At 34.7% G+C, this 12,106-nt stretch overlaps 1 protein-coding gene across 4 annotated transcripts in view; it reads left to right on the top strand.

Moving 5' to 3' along the window:
• Window positions 1–12,106, top strand: part of LOC117916059 (coiled-coil domain-containing protein R3HCC1L) — a 43,655-nt gene that overhangs the window by 16,601 nt on the left and 14,948 nt on the right. The gene's annotated exons all lie outside the window — the stretch shown is intronic.

The following is a 12,106-nucleotide window of genomic DNA, read 5'->3' as shown; positions in this document are numbered from 1 at the left end:
AAAAAAAAATGAAGTTGACAAACATGCCATAAATGAAGAGAGTTCACAGTTGGCAGTTAGGATGATTAGATGGACACATTCAAGGGATATGTTTAAGTATCCTTCAGAATGGTAGTACAGTTAAATGTCAGTAGTATTTTCATTCATGGATTGCCTTCTCAGTTCTCAGTATCATTTCCATTTGTCACGATCAAATATTAAGATATTGTCTTGTTCAAAAATGTTAGTAACTCAATAGCCATGTGTACAAAGGTCTGAACTTACTTATTCTCCACGTATCCTTAAAAAATGTGACGTGTATAATAATGAAAAGGCACCATCTAATGAAAGTATAATTTTCTATACCTAATGAAAGGCACCACCAACGTGGCAACGTGGTGCCACATGTATAATAAATTTCATAGTTTTGTGTGCTTTATACTTTGTCTCAATTTTTTTGAATTTTGGTGTTATTTTTTATAATTTGATATCATTTATTTATAATGTTCACAATACCAAAATAAGGTACCCTAAGAAAAAACACTTTGTCTCGATATTATATCAAGAGAAGAGAGGAACTTACCTAGTATCTTCAATTAGGAGGTACCCCTCGCAATCTCCACTTATCATCGATAAGGTCATAATGACAAAACTAGACCGTGCTTCTCCATTTGGAATTTAGTCACAAAAGCTTGTAAACACCTTATGATCATCTAAAAATTTTTACGCACATTACCATTGTATATAAGAATAATACGCCTACAATAACAATCCATTAAATAAAAGGATAATAAAATACGTTTCTAATCGTAGCTGTTTAACATTTTTTAATTTTGATGGCTCATATTTAAAATGTAATATATATCAATTCGATGCTTAACTATTTTCTATTTTATGTACCTAAAATTGACATTGATTATATTCTTTCCTCTTACACCCTAATCTAATTTCTTCATACACAACTCAACTTCCCTCGTCACTAAGTTCACATAATCCAAGTGTTACACCTCTAAAATTATTTTAATTATTTTCCTAATATCATAAGAGGTTTTTATCTATCTAAATAATTTCCATAAAAGAATTTATAAGTTTTAAACAAAATAATTTATTTTCAAATAACAACTTAATTCATGGCTAGTGCTATATAATACAAACAAGTCACCAAAATCCTTCTCCAATGCCTCTAATTTTATAAATATTCACATATAATATTGCTTTATTTAAAATAAAATAAAAAACCATTTTCATGACCACATGGACAATATAAAAGCATGTTATATATATATATATATTACATATATGGCTGGTCAACATTCTAAAACCTTTTTAGTAGATTTTTACACTAGAAAGACAAAATAAATGAGGGCAGCTGTGCATAAAGGTCTATACCCCACCCTCATAAATTTGGGGATGAATTAAGGGTGTTCATAAAAATTGAAAGAAGCAGTCAGTGATGCAAGTTGCTAGACCTTATTGCAAGTTGCAAGTTGCTAGTTGACTCGTGAAACTCCAGTAATTAAGTCCATCTACCTCATTCAATTTCCTGACAATGTGTTACTCAATTATAATGTTAGAATCATAAATTTATCCTTCTTGGATTTTAACAAGCGATGAACGTGGTTGTTGTACTGCTAGATTCTGAATAGTGTTGGTGGATGAAATCTTGGGCTAAATCTTCAGCAGAGCAAGTCCAACAACAATCTTGTGTTCCATATGGTGATCAAGTCAAAGCGTCCGTATAGGGATTGAGTGAGTTGACCGAGTCCAAAAAGATAAACCCCTTCCGACATGGGTAGTTGGACACGTCTGCCCTCAAACTCCAATTAAATAAGGGTTCCACCTATCTATGTGTTGCTCAAATAATGCTAGAATCGTAAATTTAATAAGCCATGATCGTGGTTGTTGTAGCGACCCCGATGACACGTGGCGCACACCTCTATCCGGATCAACTCTATCCGTACCCCCAAGAGGACACGTGACACGCCACATCTATCCGGGTCCCCCAATAGGGCATATGGCACTCTCAAATATTATACCTGGGGCGATGCTCTATCCTATCTGGATCATTGACTGTAAGAAGCAAGTCTTGTTGAGTCACCCCAAACAACCTGTCACAGCCCACGTTCCGCCGCCTGCAGAGCGAAAGGACAGGAGTAATGGCAAGTCATTTCCCACGATTTCTGACAACCGTCTGCAAAGTGATGATGATTCTGCCATCACCTCAGGGGCATCATGACAGTTGTTGTATTGCTAGAATATGAAAATTGTTGGTGTATGAAATTTTAAGCCAAATCTTGTAGAGCAAATCCAATGACGATCTTGTGTTCTATATGGTGATTAAGTCAAAGGTTCTATATGTTCATCGAGTGAATTAATTGATTCCAAAAAGATAAACCCTTTCAGTAATTTAATTTGTCTTTAAGCTCCAATTAAGTAATAGTTCTACTATCTTAAAGGTTTCGAGTGGTGATATTTGTTTTTTAACTGAATAGAAAAAATTAATAGTTAAAAATAGAAAAAACTAAAATATTAATTTTTTTTATTCAGTTAAAAGTAACTTATTGACATCAACAATATAATTAAATTAAACTTATTGATAATAAATTCACTTTAATTAAGTTGATTAATATTAACAAGGTACTTTTAATTTAATAATGAAAAATTAAATATTTTGGTTTTTTCTATTTAGCCAAAAAAACAAATACCACCTAAGTCATTAACTTATATAATTAGATTATGGTTTCAGTTCACCCTTATACGATATTTCTTAAGTGACTAACCTCGTTTAAACAACTCATTCAATTTCTTTAAAATAAATTATTAAGAAATAATTTAATCGTAGTAGATAATAAGACTCTCAAGACACAAAGAAATTTAGGATTTGATCAAAAGTATACTGCAAGTTGGAAAATAAATGCACTCAATAAAACTTTGAATGCGGATTTTTGATAGTTAGGCAGTTGAATACACAAGCTTTCTCATTCATAAATGTAGTTGGAAGTTTATATCTATAATTACAAAAGTTAAAACCCGCAATAACATAATGAGCTCAATCGATTAAGCAACCATTTTAATTAATTTTCTAGTCGCTGGACATTAAATGTCTTATTGATCATTGGGGTCAAGTAGCCTTTTTGCAGTTACTTGATAGCACCTTTTTTTTTTAATCATTTTTAAAAATAAGATCAAGGTTAAGGTACCTTGAGAATGCTTCCAAAGCTTATCATAAATCTTATAGGCATGGTTTTGAAAATATTTCGCTAACCACAATAAGAGTTGCAACCAAACCAATTAGTTGCATTCATTTATTCTTAATACCGCAACAAATGTTATAAAATAAAGAGAAAAATTTGGAAATTTTATTAAGATTGATAAAATAGTGATCAATTAAATAAACTTAGAAGATATATTCTATAACAACAATCGAGTGGTCTATGGAAGTCAAATACTTGAAAATTTTGAGAAAAAAAAAAAAGCATAGTGAATCACTAAAATAGATTTGAGATTGAAATATGAACAATTTGCCTGTGTGGACCCTTGGGCAAGTTATCCAAAAAGATAACTTAATAAAATTGATTCCAAAAAGATAAACTCTTTCAATAATTTAATTTGTCATTAAGCTCCAATTAAGTAATAGTTTTACTATCTTAAAGGTTTCGAGTTAAGGTGATATTTGTTTTTTAACTTAATAGAAAAAACTAAAATATTTAATTTTTTCTATTAAGTTAAAAGTAATTTATTGACATTAACAATATAATTAAATTAAACTTATTGATAATAAATTCACTTTAATTAAGTTGATTAATATTAACAAGGTACTTTTAATTTAATAAAAAAAACTAAATATTTTGGTTTTTTTTTTATTGGGAGAATTATGTTTTGGGGGTAGATGGGCCCCTAAATTAACAAAAGGTTCATGTAACTCTTCAAATTGAGCCCAAGACTCAATGAAAGTATGGAAATTAAGTTGAAGGATATCATCCTTCAGTATTTCCAAAAATGTCATTTGTTGATTTTGAGAAAAAAAATTAATATTTTTGAAAAATACTTTTATTTAATTTAATATTTAAAAAAATACTTTTATGTAATTTAATATTTTTTAAAATACTTTAATTTAATTTAATATTTTTTAAAAATAATTTTATTTAATTTAATATTTAAAAAATATTTAATTTAATATTTTTTAAATACTTTAATTTAATTTAATATTTTTGAAAGAAAAAATTTAATTTAATATTTTTGAAAACTACTTTTATTTAATTTAGTATTTTTGAAAAAAAAATTATTGAAAAAAATTTATTTAACTTAATTTTATAAAATATTTTATATGTGTTCTTAAAGGGTATATTTGTCCGTTACTATTTCATATCCTTCAACTCAATTTGAAGAGTTATATGGACCTTTTGTTAATTTGAAGGCCCATCTACTCCCAAAAGATAATTCTCCCTTTTTTATTTAGCCAAAAAAACAAATACCACCTAAGTCATTAACTTATATAATTACATTATGGTTTCAATTCACCCTTATACGATCTTTCTTAAGTGACTAACCTCGCTTAAGCAACTCATTCAATTTCTTTGAATTAAATTATTAAGAAATAATTTAATCTTAGTAGATAATAAGACTCTCAAGATAAGAAGAAATTTAAGATTTGATCAAAAGTATACTGTAAGTTGAAAAATAAATGCACTCAATAAAGCTTTGAATGCGGATTTTTGATAGTTAGGCAGTTGAATACACAAGCCTTCTCATTCATAAATGTAGTTGGAAGTTTATATCTATAATTACAAAAGTTAAAAACCCCCAATAACATAATGAACTCAATCGATTAAGCAACCATTTTAATTAATTTACTAGTCGTTGGACATTAAATGTCTTATCCGTTGATCATTGGGGTCAAGTAGCCTTTTTGTAGTTACTCGATAACACATTTTTTTTTAATAATTTTTAAAATAACATAAAGGTTAAGGTACCTCGAGAATGCTTCCAAAGCTTATCATAAACCTTATAAGCATGGTTTTGAAAATATTTCGCTAACCACAATAAGAGTTGCAACCAAACCAATTAGTTGCACTCATTTATTCTTAATACCGCAACGAATGTTATATAAAACAAAGAGAGAAATTTGGAAATTTTAATAAGATTGATAAAATAGTGATCAATTAAATAAACTTAGAAGATATATTCTATAACAACAATCGAGTGGTCTATGGAAGTCAAATACTTGAAAATTTTGAGAAAAAACAAATGCATAGTGAATCACTATAATAGATTTGAGATTGAAATATGAACTATTTCAAAACTTAAACACTGACAAAAACATTGGGCTGAGTCGCACAACTGTAAATGAGTTTTAGAACACAGAAGGAATGATTTTGACATCCAAAATGAAGACAAGTCAAGTACACGCACAGCTGGGAAAGGGTCTATCTATGCAAAGTTGCTTACACCCGTAGGCCACTGAACAATTTGCCTGTGTGGACCCTTGGGCAAGTGGCCTTTGCACAAGCCCTTTGGCAAGTTATCCATGCATAGGCCTTTGGACACGTTTCTCCCTTGCACATAACCCTTAATTTTGCTTTCCACAACATGCTATTACATTGTAAACCTTTGAGTAGTCATTTGCTATAGGTTTAGGCTTATAATGTAAATAATGAGATGACATTATTTGAATTCAATAAAAATACTTTCAAATATCAAAACTATCGCGATCTTTTTTTTCTCGGGTTTTCTTTATATTTTTACAAATATTTTTATTAAATGCATTTAAATTGGATAAATTATCATTTAGTATTAAATATGTTTTTAAATTTAACATATCGTTGTCGAACATTACCCTCAATCATATGTAAGTTTTTTTTATTAATTTTTTTATCTATTAATATTTTTTATTTAAACTTTCATTCGATATTTACTATTTATATAAAATTTAATTATCGATATTTATGTTATATTCAACATTTTAATCTTATTACCACCCGAACAAGAAACTTAAAGGTGTGAGTGAAGTCTTTCACCCTAGTTTAATCAAGGGTGGGACTTCATAGTATAAGTCATGTTAATTTTTTTTTTTTTTTTTAAATTACATAAGGAATTAAAAAGGCTAAGGGCCCAATTTTTTTAATTAAATTATTAGAAATACAAAAATAAAAAATCTAATAAGGGAAGAGACAGAACGGGATTTGATTTTTTTTTTCCTATTTTAAAAATAATATTATTAAAACATGCAGGTTACGTTAAAAATACTAAAACAGAGAAGCCCACAGCCATGTGCCAGATGGGAAAAAGTGAAAAAAAAAATTTAAATAAAGAAAAAGAAAAAGAAAAAAAAAAACTGCAGTTTCTGTCTAAACCCTCTCTCTGCTAAACCCTAGATTGATTCATCTCAGTTCTCATGGCTTCTCAGAGTGGAGAAAGTGATGACGACAATGATTCCGCCCTCGATGAAGATTTGGAAGCCCTAAGAAGGGCTTGTATTCTAACCGGCTCAAACCTTAATGATCGCGCCACTTCCTCCGGCGTCGCTGCCACCTCCGGCGCCGCCTCCGATGCCGACTCTGAAGGTATTGACGATCTCGAGTTGGTTCGAAACATTCAGAAGCGGTTCTCAATTCCGTCCGAGGATGTGCCAGCCCCTCTCTCATTGAAGCCGCTCAGCTTTCTGCCTCCTGCGGTCTCGGACGAGGAGGAGGACGACTTCGAGATCCTCCGTGCAATCCAGAAACGGTTCTCAGCGTACCATGAGGGTGAGTACTTGACGGCATTGTCCCGTCTTTGTTTATTTGTTTGATTTGAGTTGAGCAATGCTATAGTGATCCTTGTCTTGGTGTTGCTGGAATGGACTGAGCAAGGCTATTAATCTCTTATGGTTTTGCATCTTGGTTTTGATGGATTGAATTGAGAAATGGTATTTATCCTTGGTTTTGTTCGGTTAAATCGAGGAATGCTATTCGTCATGAATAGGTTCTTTGAAGAGATACATGGGAAAAAATGCCCTTGATTTTTCTGTTTATCAGTAGGCCCCTGTGTATTGAAAAAGCCATGCAGTGGGGATACGTATGCAAGAATAGCAATTTTCAGTGAATCTCATTTGATTGTGCAGTTCATGTATTTCATATTCTTTATTTTAGTGTGTTAATTGTTAGCTGCCTTGATATACATTTTTGGTCACTCTAGATTTTAAACTTTTAGGTTAATTGCTATAATGCTAATATTTGGTGTGATTATATTTATACTTGTTAAAAACTTTTGATACAACAATATGATTTTTTTTTGATAGGTAAATAAGATTAGTATTAAGAAAAGAAAGTATACATGTTGTATGCAAAGAAAACCAAAGAATACTAAAGACAAAAAAGGCGCGAAGACACAAAAACCTGCTACCGTGCCCTAACAATATGATACAATAATATGATACATTTTTTATGAAAATCAATATGCATCGCAGTCCATATTTATCTTAAGCATATCTTACAATATATATGTGATACGTGATACGATACGTGACACAATGATATAATGATACACACATCTTCAATTGTTTTTCATAATTTTTAATAAAAATAAAATTCAATTTTTTTTGGTAAAAGAAATATCATATTGATTGTTTAAGTTGTACAAAAAGGTTAGAAATTGATGGAGAGAGAGTTAATATAATTCCACATAAAAGGTTCATTCGTGTTGTTGAAAGCCATTATGGAAATTAAGTAAATTTATCATTACAATGATGATTAGAGAATTTTTATTTGAATGGTTTAAACATTGACATTGAAAATGATGGGATTAATGAATGGAAACTTTTATTTAATATATTAGTTTATGTATTTTTATTCTATTTTTTCGGAGAAGGAATGATGATGGACATGAAAAGCTGAAACTTTGGAGATAACATATGGAGGCATATATATATCAACAACACGTATAAATACATATGCCTAGGTAGGATTTAGAATTAAAACTTAAATCTAAAAGTTTAAAAAGTTTATTTTTGTGGATTTTGTGATGAACCTATTATATTAAACTTATATTTTGTTAAATTGAACTTTTTGGAACTCTAGGATTCAATGTTTTTATATGGTATGATATAGTTTGATACTTTAAATGCTATTATCTTTCATGAAATTGATTATATATTACTCTAGACTTCATGCTATATTACTCTAGACTTCATGCTTACAATATATATGCACATGTATATATATTTTTTCTATTTATTTTTTATTATATAAAAAGGCTTAAAGACGCGATACCATAAGATGTCCGATATGGAAAAATAGAAAAAATGATACACGATATGTTTTACAAGTTAACAATTATGATTATATTTATTATAATTGTTAGTTGGCTGAACATACATTGTTGGTCTATCATTTGCATAAACTGGTGGCTTAACATTTTTTTTTTTTGATAGGCAAAGGCAACAATATATTAGAAAAGGGCACCAAGAGGAAAACCCAATAGCATACAGGAAGTATACAAAAGGCCCCTTAAGGCACACACAAAAGAAGAGAAAATACAAACCCGACCCTCATCTAGCGCCTAGCCAATCAATAAAACTAGGTAAAGTAATAGAACCTTCATTTACAATTGATTTTGTCCAAACCCAAAGATTACAAACAAAAGAATTTTTCACCCTATGAACCGAAAAGTCCTCGTTTTCGAAAGCAATCCTGTTTCTTTCCAACCAAATCGTCCAAAAAAGGCACAACGGGGCTGCCTTCCATACTTTTCTATGCTTCTTACCCCACATCAGCCCCCCATTCAATAAGGGTCTCTTTAGCCGAAGAAGGGAGGACCCAACAAACTCCAAAAAGGGCAAACAATAAATCCCATAAAGCTCTTGCCTTGGAGCAATGTATAAGGATATGATCAATTGACTCCTCTTCCTCACAGCACAAAAAACATCTGTTAGCAACAGCCCACCCCCTCTTTTTAAGCTGATCCATAGTGAGCACCTTACCCCAAGAGGCCTCCCAAGCAAAGAAGCTCACTTTGGAAGGCACTCTAGGGTTCCATATCACACCGTGAGGGAAAAGACCAGCTCTTCTTGAAGAAAGATCATTATAGAGCGATTTAACTGAAAAAATCCCATTCGAATTCGCCTTCCACATCAGTCTATCTTCCATAAGAGGACTAAGCCTTGCACCTCGGATTGCCAAAAGAAGCCTCTCCACCTCCTCCACCTCCCAATCATTGAAGGACCTAGAAAATCTAGGACTCCAAGCCCCTTCCCCTCCCGAAGTGTCCCAAAACTCCTCAACCCAAGCCTCCTTAGAGGAGGCAAAAGCATACAAGGAGGGGTAAGAATTGCATAAGGCGAGATTCCCCCACCATATATCTTTCCAAAACTTTACCCTTCTACCATTCCCCACTACAAAAGCCACTTTATTTTGCATAAGGGCGCCTTCCTTCCTTATTTCCTTCCAAAACCAACTCCATAGCTCTCCCTAACTTCTCTAGAACTCCAACCCCCTTCTTCCTCCCCAAACTTCCTCCTAATGACAAGCCTCCAAAAGTTCTCCCTTTCAATCGCATAACGCCAATTCCACTTGCAAAGAAGGGCCCTATTAAGGGTGGAGAGGCGTCTAACACCCAATCCCCCCTTCCTTTTATCCATGCAAACAATTTCCCAATTAACTAAGTGAGGCTTCCTCTCCAAAGCACCCCCTCCCCACAAGAAATCCCTTTGAATTTTCTCCAACCTTAGACTAACCACTCTAGGCATTCGGATTAAAGACATCAAGTATATGGGCATACTTGACAATGTACTCCGAATTAGAGTAACCTCCCTCCTTTGGAGATAAATTGTCTCTTCCACAAGGCCAGCCGTTTCCTAAATCTCTCTTCCACCCCATCCCAAACAGCCACGGACTTGTGATTCGCCCCCAACGGAATCCCCAAATAGGTAGAAGGCAGCCTGCCCACTTTACAGCCAGCCTCAAGAGCCAAATTCTCCAAATTCTCCACTCTACCAACCGGCAAAATTTCGCTTTTGTCCAAGTTGATTCTCAATCCTGATATGGCTTCAAACCACATCAACAACCAGCTTAGGTGGACCATCTGATCTTCAGAAGCTTCACAAAACACTAACGTATCGTCGGCAAACAGCAAGTGAGAGACCAAAGCCCCATTCCCGCCTCTTCCATTAACTCTACAGCCTGATAGGAACCCTCCCCCCACTGCTCTATGGATCAGCCTACTTAGGGCCTCCATTCCTATCACGAAAAGGTACGGGGATAGGGGGTCCCCCTGACGCAGCCCCCTTGAACTGTTGAAGTAGCCTTCCGGGGTGCCATTGATCAATACTGAAAACGTAGCTGTAGAGATGCACCAGGAGATCCACCCATTCCACTTCTCCCCAAATCCCATGCTTTTCAATACAAACAGCAAAAAGTTCCAGTTTATGTGATCGTATGCCTTCTCTAAGTCCAACTTACATAACACCCCACTCTCATTTCGTTTCAACAAAGAATCTATTGCCTCATTGGCAATAAGGGCAGCATCAAGAATCTGTCTCCCTTCAACAAAAGCGTTTTGAGCTGAAGACACCACTTTGCCCACTACCTTCTTAAGCCTATTGGCTAACACTTTTGCCAACAATTTATACAACCCGCCCACCAAACTGATTGGTCTGAAGTCTCTAAGGTCCTCGGCGCCGGCTTTTTTTGGGATAAGGACCAGAAAAGTCGAATTTAGGCTCCTAACGAATCTGCCGCGCTCATGAAACTCTAGCAAAAAACCCATGATCTCTCTTTGACAACATCCCAGCAAAACTGCCAAAACCTAAGGGGGAATCCGTCTGGACCCGGAGCCTTATCCCCGTTCAGGTCTGAAAGAGCCTTGAAGACCTCTTCCTCAGAAAAAACCTCCTCCAGTCTAGCTGCATCCTCCACTCCAATTTTATTAAAGTCCTGACCTTCCATAGAAGGCTGCCAGCCCCCCGGGTCAGTCAATTGGTCCTTGAAAGCTCTAACCACCCCTCTCTTTATCTCCTGCTCCTCAGTTAACCAAACACCATCCACTTTAATCTTGGACAGGCAGTTTCTCCTTCTGTGGGAGTTGCCATTTTATGAAAAAAACCAGTGTTTCTATCACCCTCCCTAAGCCAAACTTCTCTTGATTTTTGTCTCCAAGAAATCTCCTCCATTAGAGCCCATTTCTCGAAATCCCCCTTTGCTACCTTTCTAGCTTCCACTTCCTCCAAAGATAAGAGACGAAGCTTCTCCTGACCATCCCAGAAATTCACCTTATCCAGGGCCACTTTCTTATTGACACCCACCTGCCCAAAAACATCCTTATTCCATGACTTTAGAATAGCCTTCAAAGCCTTCAACTTCTCAGCAAGGATGAAGCTAAACGAGCCATTAAAGCTTAGACTCTGCCACCACCCCTTCAACAGGTCCATAAATCCCTCCTCCTTAAGCCACATGATTTCAAAACGGAAAGGAGTAGGACCTCTTCTAACCCCTCCCCCATCCAATAAAATAGGGAAATGGTCGGACACAGGCCTAGGAAGGGTACACTGCACCGCCCCCTTAAAGTGACCTTCCCAATCCTCCGACACCAAAAATCGATCTATCCTGGTCATAGCTTGATTATTCAGTCCTCCACTCCAGGTGAATGGACCCCCCTGAAGAGGGAGGTCCCTCAAATCCAAGTCATCAATCACTTCCGAAAATCTTCTCATTGAAGAAGACAATCTTCCCCCTCTTCTACTCTCATCCGGAAATCTGATTAAATTGAAGTCACCTCCAATACACCAAGGATCGTTCCATAGACCACGAATGGCCCCAAGCTCTTCCCAAAACAGCTCTCTATATCTCTTTAAGTAGGGCCATACACTCCTGAAAAAACCCAAATAAATCCATCTTCGCAGTTCTTGAACCGACAGGAGACGGAAAAAAGCCCCACCTCCATCCCTTCCAGCTCCAAAACTCTTTTGTCCCAAAAAACCAACACCCCTCCAGCTGCCCCCCTCGCATTCAGAACTCCCCAATCTAAAAATCTCCCCACACCAAGACTTCTCACCACCCCTAAAGACATCTGAGACATTTTAGTCTCCTGCAAGCAGACTAAGTCCACTTTATGGGATCTGATTAAGGCCTTAATTGTACTTCTCTTATTCCTA

This window comes from Vitis riparia, chromosome 6 (genome assembly GCF_004353265.1).
Source record: "Vitis riparia cultivar Riparia Gloire de Montpellier isolate 1030 chromosome 6, EGFV_Vit.rip_1.0, whole genome shotgun sequence".
NCBI lineage: Eukaryota > Viridiplantae > Streptophyta > Magnoliopsida > Vitales > Vitaceae > Vitis > Vitis riparia.
This window is presented reverse-complemented; position numbering and strand designations above follow the sequence as displayed.